The following is a 16,815-nucleotide window of genomic DNA, read 5'->3' on the forward strand; positions in this document are numbered from 1 at the left end:
GAGCTAGGGGCACAGGAGTCAGTGGGGTGACAGCATTGAGCCAGGGGCTGAATGGGAGTAGGGGTGCAAGGACACATAGGGAGAGGCATACAGGGACATATGGGGAGAGGATGGTGACTGAATTTTGGTGCAGGAACATATGGGAATGGGGCAGATGTGCCTGACTGAATGGGAAAGGACAGAGATCAGCCAGGGTCTGCATGGGGGAGGCTCCCCAGCTCCCTCACAATCCCCGCAAAAAAAAAAAAAAAAAAAAAAGTTGTTCCATACTTCTCTCACCTGCACCCAGCAACCCTCCAGGTTCACTCTCATGCTCCTTCCTAGCAATTACTTCCCCTCTCCCTCAGCTCCTCTATTACCCCTGACTCCCCCGAGCCTTTGCACTGCTTGAGGGGTGCAGGAAACACGTTTCTGTATTGTAGTTTAAATGAATTATTACTGAAAGTTCTTTATTAATATCCCTAGTAAGGAATCTTGTTTATTTATCTTATCTTATTTATCAAAAATCATTTCCTGTATCTTTTCTGTTGTCTGCATTGTTACAGACATACTTGCTGACAGGTATTTTGAAATAAATTACCAAAATAATTGAAACTGACGTAATTATAAATATGCAGAATTTTAATATACTGTGCACAGAATTTTTAATTTTTTGGCACAGAATTCCCCCAGGAGTAATATTTTACTGATCCATAGGCATGCATTCCCACATCAAAGCCCTGAAAGAATATGAAAGCAACTTGATTGCTTCCTGAATTATCACTTTGCCAGACTCCACAGGAAATACAGTTTATGAATTTCACAGAGCGGAAAAATGGAAATAACTTTTATATAGTAATTTTTACTATTTAAAGGGTCTTAAATCTGATCTTAAAATCCTTTTTTCTTCTCCCACTTTTCCTCCCTTCCCTCCTTTTTTTCTATTTGATTCTTTTGTACCATGTCTCTCCCCTTACTTTTATCTTTTAATTTATCTCCTCCCCAACCCCACTGTGTGTGTGTACCTTATTTTCCAAAGCTGCCCCTACTTGGTTAGAAAAGCCCCTACTTGGTTTCAACTTCAGTCACTGCTCATTCCAGATAGTTTCTGTGGTACTTTTGTTCCTGGCTTTATAAAAGCACAAGAATGAAAGTAAGCAACTTACACCCAACCTCCTTAGGCCAATACTACAGGACCTATTTTACAAGGTTTCGCTCTTCTTGGAGCTCATCAGCTGTAGGTAACGGCCTAAGTTTTAAGTACTTTTCCCCTTCAAATTGCAAGGAGGGGGCATGATGGCACAAATATTTTTTCACCTCAGTGAGCATACTTAGTCCTTGGGCTCCTAAGTACAAAACTTTTCAAGCATTTAAATATAAGTCACACCTTCCATACTTTTCTTCCACACCTGCAGCCTGGAGAAAAATCAAGAACCCACACTGATGCCATTACTATTTTTTTTTAATAAATTAAATACCTCTCCCTTATTAAAATCCCACATGTGCAATCATAGATGTTTCTTTGTCACCCTTAAAATTCTGCCTAGTCTACTCACCTACAATGAGAAATTGAACAAGATCCACAAAAAGATTCACTCACTTCTCTTTTCTCCCCTTCCTTTCCTTATCTCCCTCAATATCAGGTTTAAACTAGTGTAAACGATGGATTCTCTGTAATTTGAAGTCTTTCAACCATGATTTGAGGACTTGGGGATTGGTCCTGCTTTGAGCAGGGGGTTGGACTAAATGACATCCTGAGGTCTCTTCCAACCCTGATATTCTATGATTCTATGACTTCAGCAGTTCAGCCAGAGGTTAGGGGTCTACTACAGAAGTGGGTGGGTAAGGTTTTGTGGCCTGCAATGTGCAGGAGGTCAGACTAGATGATCATGATGATCCCTTCTGACCTTGAAGTCTATGAATATCTCATTCACTACCTCCAGCCCACAACCTGACACTATATTCCCTTACCCTCCCCACTTCTTACTGGCGTCTCTTTATCCCTTTCATCTTCAACCATTCTGATTCCCAGGTCATTTCCCTCAGTAACTATGGACACTAGTATGCTTAATGCTTTAAAAAAATTCTTTGATGAGACGACTCTGTTGGTCACTTTGAGGAAACAGTCAAGTTTAGAGGTTAGTTCAGATGGAAATTCAACACCACTTTAGAGACAAATTTAGGATGAAAACACAGGACCACCTTACCCTTATGAAACAAGTAAGTCACCCTGCAGTCAAACCTCAATGTTTTGTCTGTTTGAAGCAATTGGCACAAAAAAGATTGTTTTACTAGATAAGTAGCAAGGGAACAGTCTTCTTAATAGTTCAAACTGTGTGCCCATAAGTTTTTTGAACAACAAATCGAAGTGTAGAATATAGTGTACACATACACATCATGTAATACTGTTAAATATTTGTAGTTGAATCCAGCATGTGAACCCTTCCTGTATCATTAATGTCTTCAGTGACTTCTCATGGTTGGTCCACTGGAGCTCGGCTTAGTTGTTCCTACCAGACTGTTGTTCTTTCCATCCAAGTGTATTGTTAATGGGTATCTCTTGTGAAGGATGCACCATTCCTGCAACATCATTGCCCATGCATAGTTCAGAAGAACATGTACCTCCTTGCTTGTTTAAGTAAAACATTGTAGTGGTGTTGTCTGTGACCACCTGAACTACTTTGTGATGGAGATGGCCATTGAAAGCATTCGTGCCTCATCAGATTGCTCTTCATTCCAGAAAAGTTACATGCAACCTTTTCTGCAGGGAATTCCAATGTCCTTCAGCTGGGAGCTTCTCACAATGAGCACCCCAACATACGTTGGAGTGCTTGAGATAGCCAGAGAATTGTGCCCCTTTTACAGCCTTATCCCTAGAAGGTTCAGAAACAGGGAGGGGTCTGTGAGCCCTCCAACAAACATGGCTAGCTAGGTTCCACTGTCTGAGCTGCATGCAGCTGGTGCACCCCCTGAAGTGGGAATATGCAGAGGCCGCTCAAAGGAGAACCATCAGTTTCTGCCCCTCACCCACAATAAAAATATCTTCTCTGGTGCAGTCAATACAAAAATTTGTAGTATAATGAAACGTTAAGATTTGGTGTCAATGTAAAATAAAAAAATCAAAATAAATAAGTATAAAGAATACTATACTGCTTTTTTTATACCGATGGGAAGGAGGGAGGTATGAACTCTTACTGACAGTTATAGTCAAGGCCTGATTTCTTATGTGGCACATTAGACCAGAGTGACATAATGGAGACAACAGAATTGTATGTTGGGCACACCTGAATTATGTGGCCTTCTCCATACCCAACACACATTTCAGGTATAATTTGCTCTTCTCTACTGGAGGACTCCAGAGAAAGTAATTTTTTAAGACGTACATATCACAGTACATCCACAACTCCAAATGTATAATTTGCGGTCTATCCTCCTACATAACCTGAAAGACTGTATACTATATTACTGACACTAAAACCAATCCACGTTTTCGTAACATCTTGCCCCTTGTTTTGTTCACTAATGAAAATATGCTTCTGAGTTTGTACTTGTTTTATGTAAGCAATATATAAATGAGTAAAGATTTCAAAAGAGTGCTAGGACAGATTAAATTATATCAAAATTATACAAATTCTCAAAATAATGTTCTGAGTATTACAATAGTAGTTTTACTAATACAATTGAAATGACGGCTCTATTTGGAGTTATGCAATGAGTTGATTATAAGGTGTTGCAGGCTTATGCAAAGATTGCATGTTCGCATTTTAGTTAGACTGTGTAACAATTAACAGGCAGTTTTTTTTGTAGTGACCAATATTGTCAGAAATTAGTGACATAAAATAATAATATATCATAGAAATGTAAGTCTGGAAGGGACTTAGAGTTCATCTAGTCCATTTCCTCATATCGAGGTAAGACCAAGTATACCTGGACCAGTACCGATCAGTATTTGTCTAACCTGGTCTTAAAAACCTCAAACGATGGGGATTCTACAACATCCCTTGGTAACGTTTCTAGTACTTAACCTTTCTTACAGATTGAAAGTTTTGCCTAGTATTAACCTAAACTTCCCTTGCTGCCGATTAAGGCCATTATTTCTTGTCCTACTTTCACTGGACATGGAGAGCAATTGATCATCATGCTCTTTGCAACAGCCCTTAACATAGCTGAAGACTATTAGTAGGTATCCCCGCAGTCTTCTTTTCTCAAGATTGAACATGCCCAACTTTTTAAATCCTTCTTCATAGGTCAGGTGTTCTAAGCCTTTTATTATTTTTTTTGTTCTCTTTTGGACTGTCTCCAATTTATCCACATCTTTCCTAAGATGTGACACCTAGAATTGGACACTGTACTCCAGCTGAGGCCCAACTAGCACCGAGTACAGCAGGACAATTAACTTTAGTGTCTTACATACAATGCTTTTGTTAATACACTCCAAAATTATATTAACCTTTTTCACATTGTAGAGTCATTCAATTGGTGATCCACTGTAACCACTAGATCCTTTTCAGCAGTACCACCATCTAGCATTTTATAGTTGTGCATCTGATTTTTCCTTCCTACGTGTAGTACTTTGCACTTGTCTTTATTGAATTTCATCTTGTTGATTTCAGACCAGTTCTCCAATTTATCAAGGTCATTTTGATTATCCTATCCTCCAAAATGCTAGCAACCCCTACCAGTTTGGTGTCATCCACAAATTATATAAGCACACTCTCTACTCCATTATCCAAGTCATTAACAAAAACACTGAATAGTACTGGACCCAGGACTGATCCCGGGGGGACCCCACCAGACATATCCTCCGAGTTTGATACAGAATCATTAATAACTGTTCCTTGAGTATGGTCTTTCAACCAGTTGTGCACCCACCTTAAAGTAATTTCATCCAGACCACATTTTCCTAGTTTGCTCATGAGAATATCACATGGGACTGTGTCAAAAGACTTACTAAAAATCAAGATGTTACATATACTGCTTCCCTCTATCCATTAAGCCAGTAACCCTGTCAAGGAAGAAAATTAAGTTAGGTTTTCATGATTTGTTCTTGACAAATACACGTGGGCTATTACTTAACACTATTACCCTCTGGGTGCTTATAAAGTGACTGTTTAATACTATGTTCCAGTATCTTTCCAGGAACTGAAGTTAAGCTGACTGGTCTGTAATTCCTTGGGTCCTCTTTCTTCCCTTTTTAAAAGACAGGAGACTTTTATGTTGGTAACCTTTTAATACAAAATGGATCTATTATTTACTACTATTTTAACCTCTACATGCATTTTTTAATGTTTGGGAATATAGGTAAGGATGGCTGCTTTAAATCTGGTGGAGCAATACTGACCAATGAAAGATTACATGGTAGCAGAACTAGATAGATCCCTTAGGTGTTCATTTTCAGACTAATGTTTCGAAGTTGGTGCTATACTCAGTAGGAACACTTTCAACCTTAACTCTTTTAAACTAAATATTTTGTTTGGCAATATGTTTCAGGGAGGGGGTAATGACTCCTATATTTAGGCTGTCTAAAACTTTCTGCCATTAAAAAAAAAAGGGGGGGGGGTTGTTTTGATTTAGAAGAGGTCTAGTGCTGTTATGGTTTTCAGCAGTAACTTGAAATTTGTAGGAGACCGGGCCTAGGGTCAGGGAGGCACCTAATACTGGCTTCTTGAAAATCTGTTTGTTTTGGACAGTTTATGAGCTGTCAAATTTGCCACTTCCTGGTGGTATTTTGCTCATTAGTTTGTTCCTGGCTTGCTGCCAAAAACGCCAAACATTCAGTTAGTACTGTACATGCACCACCCCGGCGAATCACTTCAGCATGCCACACAGAACTAATACAGACAACATAGCAACAGCAGCTGCTTTTCCTTCATCAAAGTACCATTTGGCCTGGAGAAAAGTGTAGTAGGATGGCAACCACGGGAGCACTAGTTCTGGACTCACTTTTTCTACTTTAAGAAGTTAGGTTTCAGAGTAGCAGCCATGTTAGTCTGTATTCGCAAAAAGAAAAACTGAATGCATCCAACGAAGTGAGCTGTAGCTCACGAAAGCTTCTGCTCAAATAAATTTGTTAGTCTCTAAGGTGCCACAAGTACTCCTTTTCTTTTTAAGAAGTTAATAATTCTGCATCCTTCACAACCTTTATTAGTGAGTAAAGAACCTTGTAAACTTTCCTTTCCAAGAGATTACACAAGCTGAAAACAGCATTCAGATTTTTACTGTAGCAGACGCTAGTCTTAATCACTGAACCACACTGTCCCTCAGAAAAAATCTGTTAAATCTAAGTACTCATCTATGCGGTCAATAAAATGGGGCTGTTCATGCTTATATAATAAACAGTTTCAGTGTATTAAGGATCCTCCTCTAGTGGCTGGTCCACAGAAGGTAACAGTACATCAGAGTCAGCCAGGGATTCAGTTTCACACATTATAAAACCAGAAATTCCAGCAATATAACGTCACCCAACCTAGTACTCAGTTGGGAGGGTTCTAGAGGGCAGAGTACCACCAACTAAATCAAAAACATTTTCCATACCATCAAGGTTTTCCTTTGAGGTCTCCCTATAAATGTTCATCAGGCTTAAATTGGGTGACATGACCTCAGGCACATTTGTACTTTTACACAGAATTGCAGCCCGGACTATTTTTCACATGAGTTGATCTCTTACTTAGATGCACTTTGCATTGTACATTTGTCATGAAGAACAGATCAAATGTAAATTACAAGAAGCTGTTTAAATAATGTTATATATCTGTTCAAGCACAAGTCCTGTGTTCAATAACGCACAATATTTACAACAATCAAGATTACCTGGATTACACAAACTCTCTCTAGAGGCAACTTTCACTTTTCTATCCTTAATTCCTTTTTGAATCTTTAAAGGCTACCTAAAAAAGAAAAAAAAAAAGTTTTCCCTTTGTTTCTTTATGTTGCATAAATATGGCCTGAATATTTTTTCCTATTTGCTTTTGTTAAGAAAAAGTTAGCATATGTGACTCCATTTTGGTTTGGGGCCCACCATTGTCTAAAAGCAAGCACATCATGCACCAGGACAAGTGTTCCTTAGATACTGCATTCCTGTGAAAACCCTCCCCCTTGTTTCCAGCCTGTCTCGACTCCCGGTTTCTGTTCTTTGTCTGTTCCTAACTCCCTGCCTCCTGGCCTTGATGTGAGCCTCCCATCCTGATAAGAAAGGCTACTGGTGCATTGCTTTAGGACCATGTTGTGTAGTTGAAGTAATGGTTTAGCACGAGGAATGTACCTAGCAGGGATAGGTGGTAAATAAGGGAAGGGTTTGTCTATTGGCTAAGGTTTTCGATGCACGAGGGCAACATGCTTTGCTAAAAGGTATATAATCTCTGTATAACCTGCATTCGGGGTCCCCTCCTGACTAGCAGGGGGGCACCACATTTGAGCGTAATAAACTTAGTGTCTCTGGAAACTCTGCAGTTGTGGACTTTGTTCGTGTGCCTCAGCCTAGACTCGAACTGTGCGTGACCTATCAGGTGTAATTCGTAACAGTTTTCACTTTAGGAGTCTCAGGAAATGTCAAATCTAGTTTTCACTTGAGGATGTGGAGATCTCTGAGATGGAAGGGGTAGAATCTTCATATACAATTTAAAAGCCATCTTCATAACAGTCACTTCCCCTCACAATCCAATGTCAATCCCACTAGCAACCTACTTACATTGGGAAAAACGTGAAAGAAAAGACTTGTTTCTTTCACAGGAAAAACAAAAATAGCACTTTTCCCCTTTTGAAGGTCAGTCTTTGACTATCACTAAGAATATAAATATTTCTGCCCTGAGCATGTTTGACAGGATCCAGGGAGACCAGATGGGTGAAGTAATATCTTTTATTGGACCAACTTCTGTAGCTGAGAGAGAGAAGCTTTCAAGCCACGAACTGAAGTCTGCAGCAATTTCACTACCTTATGGTCAATACTGGTCAGGTTCAGAGTGGAAGAGAAACAGCAGACACCTCTAGTGAGCCAGGACAGCTCCAGAGAGGAGCCAAATACACTCCCTACTAGAAAATCAATGAGGATTGTGAGAGAGAGGTGCATGGAGGACATAGATCTATATACAACAGCAGCCTCTCCCGCTAACGCATGGGGGGCACTCCCGACAGCATGAACGAAACATCCGCCCCCCTTCTGTCCCCAGGCCCATGCACAGAATTAGGACAGATCTTCCTCGCAACAAGGCATCCGGGCCCCAGAACACAGCCACCCTGGCTGCCCCCGGGGGCCCGGGCCAGGCGCCGCCCTGGAGCACAGGGCCGGGAGCCAGGCGGAGCGCGCAGGGCAGGAGCTTTCCCTCTCGCCAGCAGAGCGGCGGGGTCCACACCGGGGTCTGGCCGCGATCGGTCTCTGTGCGGCGATCGATGAGCAACCTCGGCACCTGCAGGCCCCAGAGTCGGGCGGGGAGCGGGCGCGCAGGCGGCAGCTCCTGGCCCCAGCCACGCCAGGCGTCCCCCGCGGGCCGGCAAAGCCCGGCTGGCTCTCCCCGCAAGGAGCTGGAAGAGCGGGACCAGCTCCGCCGCCTCGACCCCACCGGATACCTCAGGTGGGGCGACGGGCCCAACTAGCCCAGGCTCCGTCCGCCTCCCACAGCAGCCGCCCCGGTTCCCCTCAGCCCCAGCTCCGCCCGCCCCGGGTTCCGTCCCCAGAGCACTCACTTTTCCGGGGGGCTGCGACCAGAGGGTCCCCAGGGCCGCTATCCCGGAAGGAGAAGGCGGCGGCCGGGCCTCCGGAAGCCACCTGACTCCGGCTCCGCTACCTACGCCGCAAAACCGCCCGCTCCCCGAACGCCTCCGCTCCAACGGACCCTCCCCGGCGGCCTCGCCAGGGCCAAGGCCGGCCAATCCGAGAAGGCCTCGGCAGGGGCGCGCGCGCTCACTCAAACCGACCCGACGTCGCCGCTGCCGGCCGCCTCGCGCTCTGACCGCGCTGGCCCCTCCCCTGCTACCTTGTCAAGGCAACTCGCGGAAGCTGTTTTGTTTTTTTTTTTGTTTGTTTGTTTTTTCTCCCTTGGGGGAGCGAGCGCTCCAGCCAATCGGCAACCGACTCTGTACGGCTCGCGCGCGCTCGCGCCTCACCATTGTGTCTCCGGCCCTCGTGCTTCCGCAGCCAATCAGCGAGCACGTCTCCTCGCGCGCTCGCGGTCCCCCTCTAACGGTCCGCTCGCCAGCGGTAGCCCGGGGCGCTCGCGTCTCCTCACGCTCGCTGCTCAGCGCGCGCGGGCGCAGGGGTTGTTGCTGTGGGGTTGGAAGCAGGTCTGTGGCGGTGGCGGCTGTGAGGGGAATTTCGCTCCCGCATTCTCTGTCCGAGTCCGTGCAGGGAGACCATAGCGCCCAGGTCACCGGGACCCGACAGAGTCCTGAAACGGCGAAACCTGTGGTGCCTCCCCCCGTGGGCCTGAGCCCCGTGATGGGGAGTGACACGACTTCCTGCCTAGCGCCTGCGACCCAGCGCTGCCCTGGCATTTCCCAGCCGGCCGGTCCCTGGCGCCAACTTTGTGGTTTATGGCATGGCTCATGGTGGTGTTTTTCTCTCAGCGCCAGCTCCTGGCTTCAGGGGGAAAGCTCAGCTTTCTGTCTTGTTTCTTCGTCTCCTGAGTGCTGAGAAAAGCTTAAACATGTGCCCCAAGTTCACCCGAAAGGCCCAGAATCCAGCAGATAAATTAACTCCGATGTATATCATTTTGTAAAAAAATCTTATGATTAAGCCAGTCCCATGATTTTTGAGCACTTTAGGGTTTGCAGTACTCTGGTCAGGGCTTGGGGGGCTTGGGTCAGCATAGTTGTGGGAACTAGGGGTGTAGGGCACCCCCACGCTGCCAGACCTGCATGCCTGGGCTCCCAGCTGCTGGCCTCAGCTCTGAGTTGGGGGGGGGGGATGGGAACAGGGGTAAGGGGGCTGGCTTTCAGCACCCCCACTATTTAAAATGATCCAGCACCACTGGTTCTCAGTGAGTAAAGCCCAAAGCTCCCCCAATCACATGATCTCCAGCCAAGGCAGGGCACCATGAGAGCCAGGGAAAGAACATTGCCAGGAAGCTGCAGCCTGAGGCCCAAGAGTAAATACAGGAATGCTGGGGCATGCCAGCGGGTCATTATTGAGCCAGAGTTTCAGTAACCTTAGTAAATTAGTATTAGGGCCTTTTTTTTTTCCTTGTCTGTATCTCCTCTGTTACAGGTACATTGTAGGACTGGAGACCATCTTTATCATCAGGTCGATGAAGCTAACTGATTGTTCACCATCACCGGGTATTACAGTGGAGCAACAGCTTTACTGTGGTTAATTGAGTCACTGTTCAAAATATTACTATTTTTAGGGCTCTAAAATCTACATGGTGACCAAGAATACCTCGAAATTTGCTGTGCTTCATAGAGGTGAAGGATACAGTTAGTGGTCCAAATTTGGAGACATTTGAGCAAGGATTTCCCAAGATACAGGGCTCCAGATCCTCCCATCCCCCCAAAATCAGCCATTTACAAAACTGCCTGGTTCTTCTAATCTTGGGGCAGGTCTACACTACGGCAGGAATCGATGCTCCGAGATCGATCCACCGGCGGTCGATTTAGTGGGTCTAGTAAAGTCCTACCAAATGACTGCAGATCGCTCTCTAGTCAACCCCTGTACTCTACCCCAACAAGAAGAGTAAGGTAAGTCGACTGGAGATTTTCTCCCATCGACCCCCGCGGTCACTCAGCCTAAGGTACGTTGACTCCAGCTACATTATTCACGTAGCTGGAGTTGCGTAGCGTAGGCCAACTTACCGTGGTAGTGTAGACATAGCCTTAGTTTATCCATACTGGGGGTTCAAATTATTGGTCTGATCCTCCCCAAACTGATATCATCCGTTGGGATTTATCTCAGATAGGGGATAGCACACGCTCTTCGGGGAAGCCATATTGAAAAAACATGGGAGAGTACTCCTACCTTTTTTATTTGTCCCATTGAAAAAAAAGCTACATTCGAGAAGTCTCAAAGAATCTAGCAAAGCATCTGAGCTCCACCTTGTTAGGGGGCTTATTCCTTCACCCACTTACTTCCCTGGTCCTTCTCGCATGAACAGAGAGCAACAATACCCGAAGTCCAAAGGTGCAAACAATTTGATGTTTATTGGGGTGAACTTCCAGCAAGCATGATTCCAGTTTCCTTCCTTAGTATCCTCCTTCCCAGCTCTGACACCACAGAGCCTTACACCTGTGTCCCTGTTCCCATTCCTGCCCTTAGCAAAACATGATTTCAATTTCCTTACTCCCATTCCCTGTTCCCATTTCCCCCTTTAGCAAAACATGGTTCCAGTTTCCTTACCCCCATTCCCTGTTCCCATCTCCCCCACCCACACCCACTCACTTCCTCATTGACTACAGATTATATAGTAAAACTTGAGTTCTGCTTAGCTATATCTTAACCAATCATTTTACTGAAATTTAACTAACCAATCCTAACATATTGTAACATGATTATGTAACCAATTATATGCCACCACCTTAATTAGTTTACACCCAGCAAAATTAATTATACAGCAGACAGGAACAATCACAGAACCAGACAGAGATTATACAGACAAACAATAGCAAAGTGGGAACTATAATGACAAAACAATACAGAAGTGAGGATTTCACATCCCAGTATTGATAAGTGAGTTCTTGCTAGACAGGATGCTGTTTCCTTTTACATTTTCTAGGCACTTCCCTTTCTCTGGAGGTGATAGGCATTATCAGGACAGGATTGTATTCCTAACAGCCCAATAGCACCTTCTTTCAACGTGACTAGTTTGGAATGTGAGGATGTGACCGGTCCCTAGCTTATGGCTGCCTCTGCTGCTTAGCCAAAGGCCTTAGCCTAAGCACAGGGCCTCAGACTGTCACAGTAAGAAAAGGCCCTTACACCGGCAGACAGTGATTTTGATTCTCTTTTGTACCTCTATAATTAGCCAAGTGATAAGAATACACCTAAATTCTTAGAGTATAGGCCTTTACAGACAGGCCTGAATATCTATATTCTAACACACCTTCTGAAGGGGCCAGTTGGGCATTATAGCCATACTAGGGAAAGCAATTTAGCAGAGCATAGGAGAGCATGCACAATCGTTCTGAATAACTGGACAAACTAATGTCTTATTTGAACAGGTTTCAGAGTAGCTGTAGCTCACGAAAGCTTATGCTCAAATAAATTGGTTAGTCTCTAAGGTGCCACAAGTACTTCTTTTCTTTTTGTCTTATTTTGGTGTCCCAGGTGGTCAAAATTTGGTTTGCACACACATCTTAGAACCGTATAACTGATTTTTTTGTTTCCAGTTTGACTCCTGCCTAAAACATCTTACAACCAACACAATTTCCATTTTAGAATTAAAAACCGTGCTGTCCACAGATTTAATACGTAGCACTTTGATATTGGAAACAAAGGGTTACATATAACATAAAATCATGACACACATTCTCGAGCCTAGACTTAATTAAAAAGCTGTTCTCTTGTCTAATAAAGTTTACCTCACCCACAGTCTTTCTCCCAGCATTTTATAGCGTAGCTAGCTGTGACCCTCCATTTATAAGACATGCGCACTGGCAGCTTGTCTCCTGGGTGAAAGATATCAGGGTGTCCCTTGGCAATCCCAGATATATGAGAACAGTCCTTTGATCTTTATTCATAAACCATACACCCTCCTGCTGTGTATTGTTACTTCTAGATTTCACAATCTCTCATCAATGTCTCTGTCTTGATTAGCTGGTAACTCAGTATGCAAATAGACTTACATTGAGAGACAGACACGAGGCATGTCACTTCTTTGTGACTTGCCTTTAATCTTCAAGGCTTTAAAAACATAATTTCCAGCATAGATATATAACTTTTAAAATACTGTTGTTACAGACATTTCACAATGATTATGATGACCACTGGCTATTGGCTCTCGGTAGAGACCTTACATGCTGCCCTTTGGTGAACTATTCTGTAGCTATTGGACCCAGAGGGTCCCTGTAAACCTCTATGTACCTTTTATGCCCTCTTCCTTTTGGCACCATGGGGTCCCTGCGTCACACCCTCTGAAGTCAGGGTATGGTTCATAAGCCATGGCAGAAGGAGGCATGCAGCATTCCCTAGAACAACAGTGAGGACAGAGACTCCATTTACAACAGTGTCTCTTGGAGGGAATAAGGTCCTTGTTGCTTATCCAAAAAGTTATAGCCCTGAGCTCTGAAAAATCCTGACATCATGCACCCTGCTAGTACATCCCACTTTGATATCCATGAACCTGCTTCTGTGGTCCACCAACGTCTATATAATAATATAGTACCGTTTATGGGCATATGAGTCCCATCGATAGCCCCAACACAGTTTGGGAAGCCCATTCCCTCAAAGCCCACCACCTCTGGGGGAACAACAGTCCTGATTGCTTCAGGAACCTCCACAACCCACACAGCTGACTTGCCAACACCAAAGTGGTTTGTCATGGACCTGTAGCAGTACGGGGTTGCCAGCTCCCAGATGCCTATAGCAACCCACTGGTATGGCTGGACTGGTATGGCCTGATTCCAGCAGCAGAGAGCATGCAGACCTGAAGTGGGTCAGCTGGATACACTGGCAGGCAAGGAGCACCTCTGGTCAAATGCCACAGGATGAACAGACAAGATCTCCCACGATACACCATGAACCAAGCTTTAGAGCAGCTACAGCTAGCAGGGTGCTCAGAATCCTGGGGCTCACCCACAGAAGCCACAGAATCTGACACATGTCTGCATACCACAGTATGGATATGCCAGCATGCGTATGAAACATGCATAGCCATGTGGTGTGGCTGCTCAAAAATGAGCTTTGAAAGAATGGGTTTGCAAGTCACATGGACCCAGGTTTACTATGCAGTGTAGACCTAACCTTGCAGTGGACTAGCCAACTTCAGCACATGTTCAAGTCAATGGATAATTGAGGGTGCTTTGCACCTCACAGACTGGGGCCTCTACAACTGTTGCTTCAAGTTGCGTGCAAATTCAGGAATGCACTTCTGCATTAATTCATAGATTCCAAGACCAGAAGGGACCACTGTGATTATCTAGTACAGTGGGTCTCAAACTTTTTTACTGGCAACCCCTTCCACATTGCAAGCCGCTGAGTGCAACCCCTCTAATAGATTAAACACCATTTTAAATATATTTAACACCATTATAAATGCTGGAGTTATGGACAGTTCACGGGCCGTGAATTTTTGTTTACTGCCTGTGACCTGTCCATGACTTTTACTAAAAATATCCGTAATTAAAATGTAACCTTAGTTATAATATGTTCAAGGCTTTCAGTGACAACATAGAAATATAAATTTCTCCTGCTATACCTTTGGTCAGCAAGAAACTATTCTCCCTGAATTCATTATAATATCGTAAGTAAAGGCTGGGACGGATCTGAGGCAGGGCCCCATGTGTTCTGCAATTCCACAACCCAAAATTTGCCACAAAGTGCACCACCTCCAACAGAATATTTTAAAGGTATTCTAGCCTTTATGGTTGTAGAGATTACTCTCAGTTCATATTTTCATGGTAACTGATGCAGTAATACCCGGTCAGCTCTGAGCTTGCCCCATTCAATTCAACAAGATGGCAAAATGATAAGATAGGATGACAATGATGGACACCATATAAAAATGTAGATATGTAGTGTCACCATTGCAGGGCTAGCTGCACCTCTTACCCCTTTTCTAATCTCTAATTGCACCCCACTAGGTGTGAATGAGGCCTCATGCCTTTACCTTTCTCAGGCCAGAATCCTACAATTCTCCCACTCTTGGACTGGCTCCTAGTTTACATTATCCTGTGTACTGACCATGCTTATCCCAACAGGTCTGACTGGATTTGGTACCTGTTTGTTGTTCTTCTATTCGGTAGGTGAGACCAGGGGTAAGTACAGTGACCCGGCCGCCTTCCTAAATCAAAGTATTATTTAATCTTAACAATGGGAACAAAGTGTAATATATAAGAAAATAATTTAAAAAACATCTACATGCATATCTATCTTACTTAAAGGCTTGCCATCCCTTGGCAGAGACCCCGGACAGGTCTAATTTCCCAAACACCCCAGCCTCTGGAACCTGGGTTCATGTGGTAGGCCAGTCACTACTGGGGTACCCCTCGGCATCTGAGCATAGTGTTTTGATAAGTCTGTCGTTGGGTTTGGTCCTCATGTGCAGGATACTAGTTCTAGAGGCTTGACAGTTAAGTCAGATACTGCCTTACTTCTCTTGGGATATGCAGAGAGCCCAGCAGTGGATAGTCCTGGGAGCAATCAAGGAGGTCTTCAGGCTTCCCCTGAATCAATGTTTCAAGGTCTCTACTCCCCTAGTTTTAGGGACTTTTTCCCAGGAAGTTTCTCTCATGCCAGAGTAGGGTTTTAGGGGTACCAAGGCCCACCCTCTCCACTGGGTTCCAATCCAGGGCCCTGTGGTGAGCAGAAAAGATCTGCATCCTACAGGGGCAAAGTGAAGACATTAAACAAAATAAATCAAAGGTAAGTCTCAGACCTTCTGAGTGTCAAGAGTCCTTTTTCCTTTGCAGCTCTGGTAACATCACAATAGCCAAAGATCGAAGATAGGTGGATCACAGCATTCCCTCCAAGGAGCTAAGAATGTAGGTCTGTTCACCTCCACTGCCTGCCTGCTACTGAGCTGGTCTGATCTCTTTTTGAACTCCTCCTCCAGCCCATACATGCTTGAGCCCAGAGTAGCTCCTTAACCCCTTCCTTTTCAGACCAGAATGTGTACACTCCATCACAATCCACTTTAGTTCCCCCTGTCCTTAAGAGAATGCCTTCAAATGCAGAAAAAAATTCTTTGTTCTCTCAACACATGTGCTATCCAAAAACAGTTTGGTGAGCTCTATAGGGAGGCCAAGTCAACCACCTCTACCCTGTTCTGTTGTTCTGTAACAACCAGCCCAAATGTTTACCCAGAAGTGTCTTATCTAGAGCCATTGTCTTGCCTTCCTGCTTTTTTTCCAAACAGCCTGCTCTTCAACTAAACCAACATTCATACAGTAAATATTTCAATAAGCAGCTCACATACAGTATTAATAAATTACAGAGCAGTACCGCATCTTTCATAGGTCCTTGAACAGGCAGGTAAGAACACAAGGTTCTTTCCTCAAGGAGTTTATAATCTGACAGTGACAGTGCAAGCAAGATTGGGCCCTATGATGGATGATTTAACAAGAAGATAAAAAATACTTAAAATAACCTTATGCTTATTTAATGAAACCTTAATCTTATATTTAGTGTCTGTATAATATAGTGATTGAGTTCCATAGATGCTATAGATGGATTTGATTGCTTATCAAACCAGTGGGAGGGAAGGAAAGAAAAACACAGATGTTTTACAGAGCAAAGTCCTCTTAGGAGAGCTTCATTTACAAGGAATTCTAATTACATCGTTACTATTCCACGCATTTGTTGAGGGAGGAAATTGTTTTATTTTCAGTATTATCATTAATATTTTTTAAACATCTGAGCATGCTAGTTGCTTAATAGTCATAAAAGACAACCTAGTCTCAAAGAGCTTAAAATCAATCTTACTCAGCCTCCAATGCAAGTCTATTGCTTACGTACATATTCTTATACATGCTTCCTATTGAACTACAAATGCAACATTCTTCTCTAGAAACATCAGCTATAAGTACTTTACAAGAAAATCTGCCGCTTGGCAAATTATCTGATATTTCCCATTTAAGATCTGATATTTACTGAAATCAAGATAACACCCAAAACCAGCAACCTCTGGGTCAGAGTCAAGGTTGTTCTGTTTAGGTCTCAGATTATGCTTATCACTCTGGTATCTTATGTTGTGA

General features: G+C 43.8%; 1 protein-coding gene across 12 annotated transcripts in view; it reads right to left on the reverse strand.

Annotated features, from left to right (window-relative positions):
* The window catches only part of DTNB (dystrobrevin beta), a 383,895-nt gene extending 368,381 nt beyond the window's left edge, over window positions 1-15,514 (reverse strand). For 7 of the 12 annotated variants that reach the window (XM_074947310.1, XM_074947306.1, XM_074947305.1 and 4 more), the window contains exon 1: window positions 8,659-8,926. The gene's annotated coding sequence lies outside the window, so the exon portion shown is untranslated. Of the gene's footprint in view, window positions 1-6,789; window positions 6,867-8,658; window positions 8,927-8,948; window positions 9,049-9,078; window positions 9,349-15,497 lie in introns of those variants that run through there. The other 5 variants (XM_074947298.1, XM_074947300.1, XM_074947299.1 and 2 more) reach the window with 5 other exon arrangements.
* Between the last annotated feature and the right edge of the window lie 1,301 nt (window positions 15,515-16,815).

Source organism: Natator depressus, chromosome 3 (genome assembly GCF_965152275.1).
Source record: "Natator depressus isolate rNatDep1 chromosome 3, rNatDep2.hap1, whole genome shotgun sequence".
Lineage (NCBI taxonomy): Eukaryota > Metazoa > Chordata > Testudines > Cheloniidae > Natator > Natator depressus.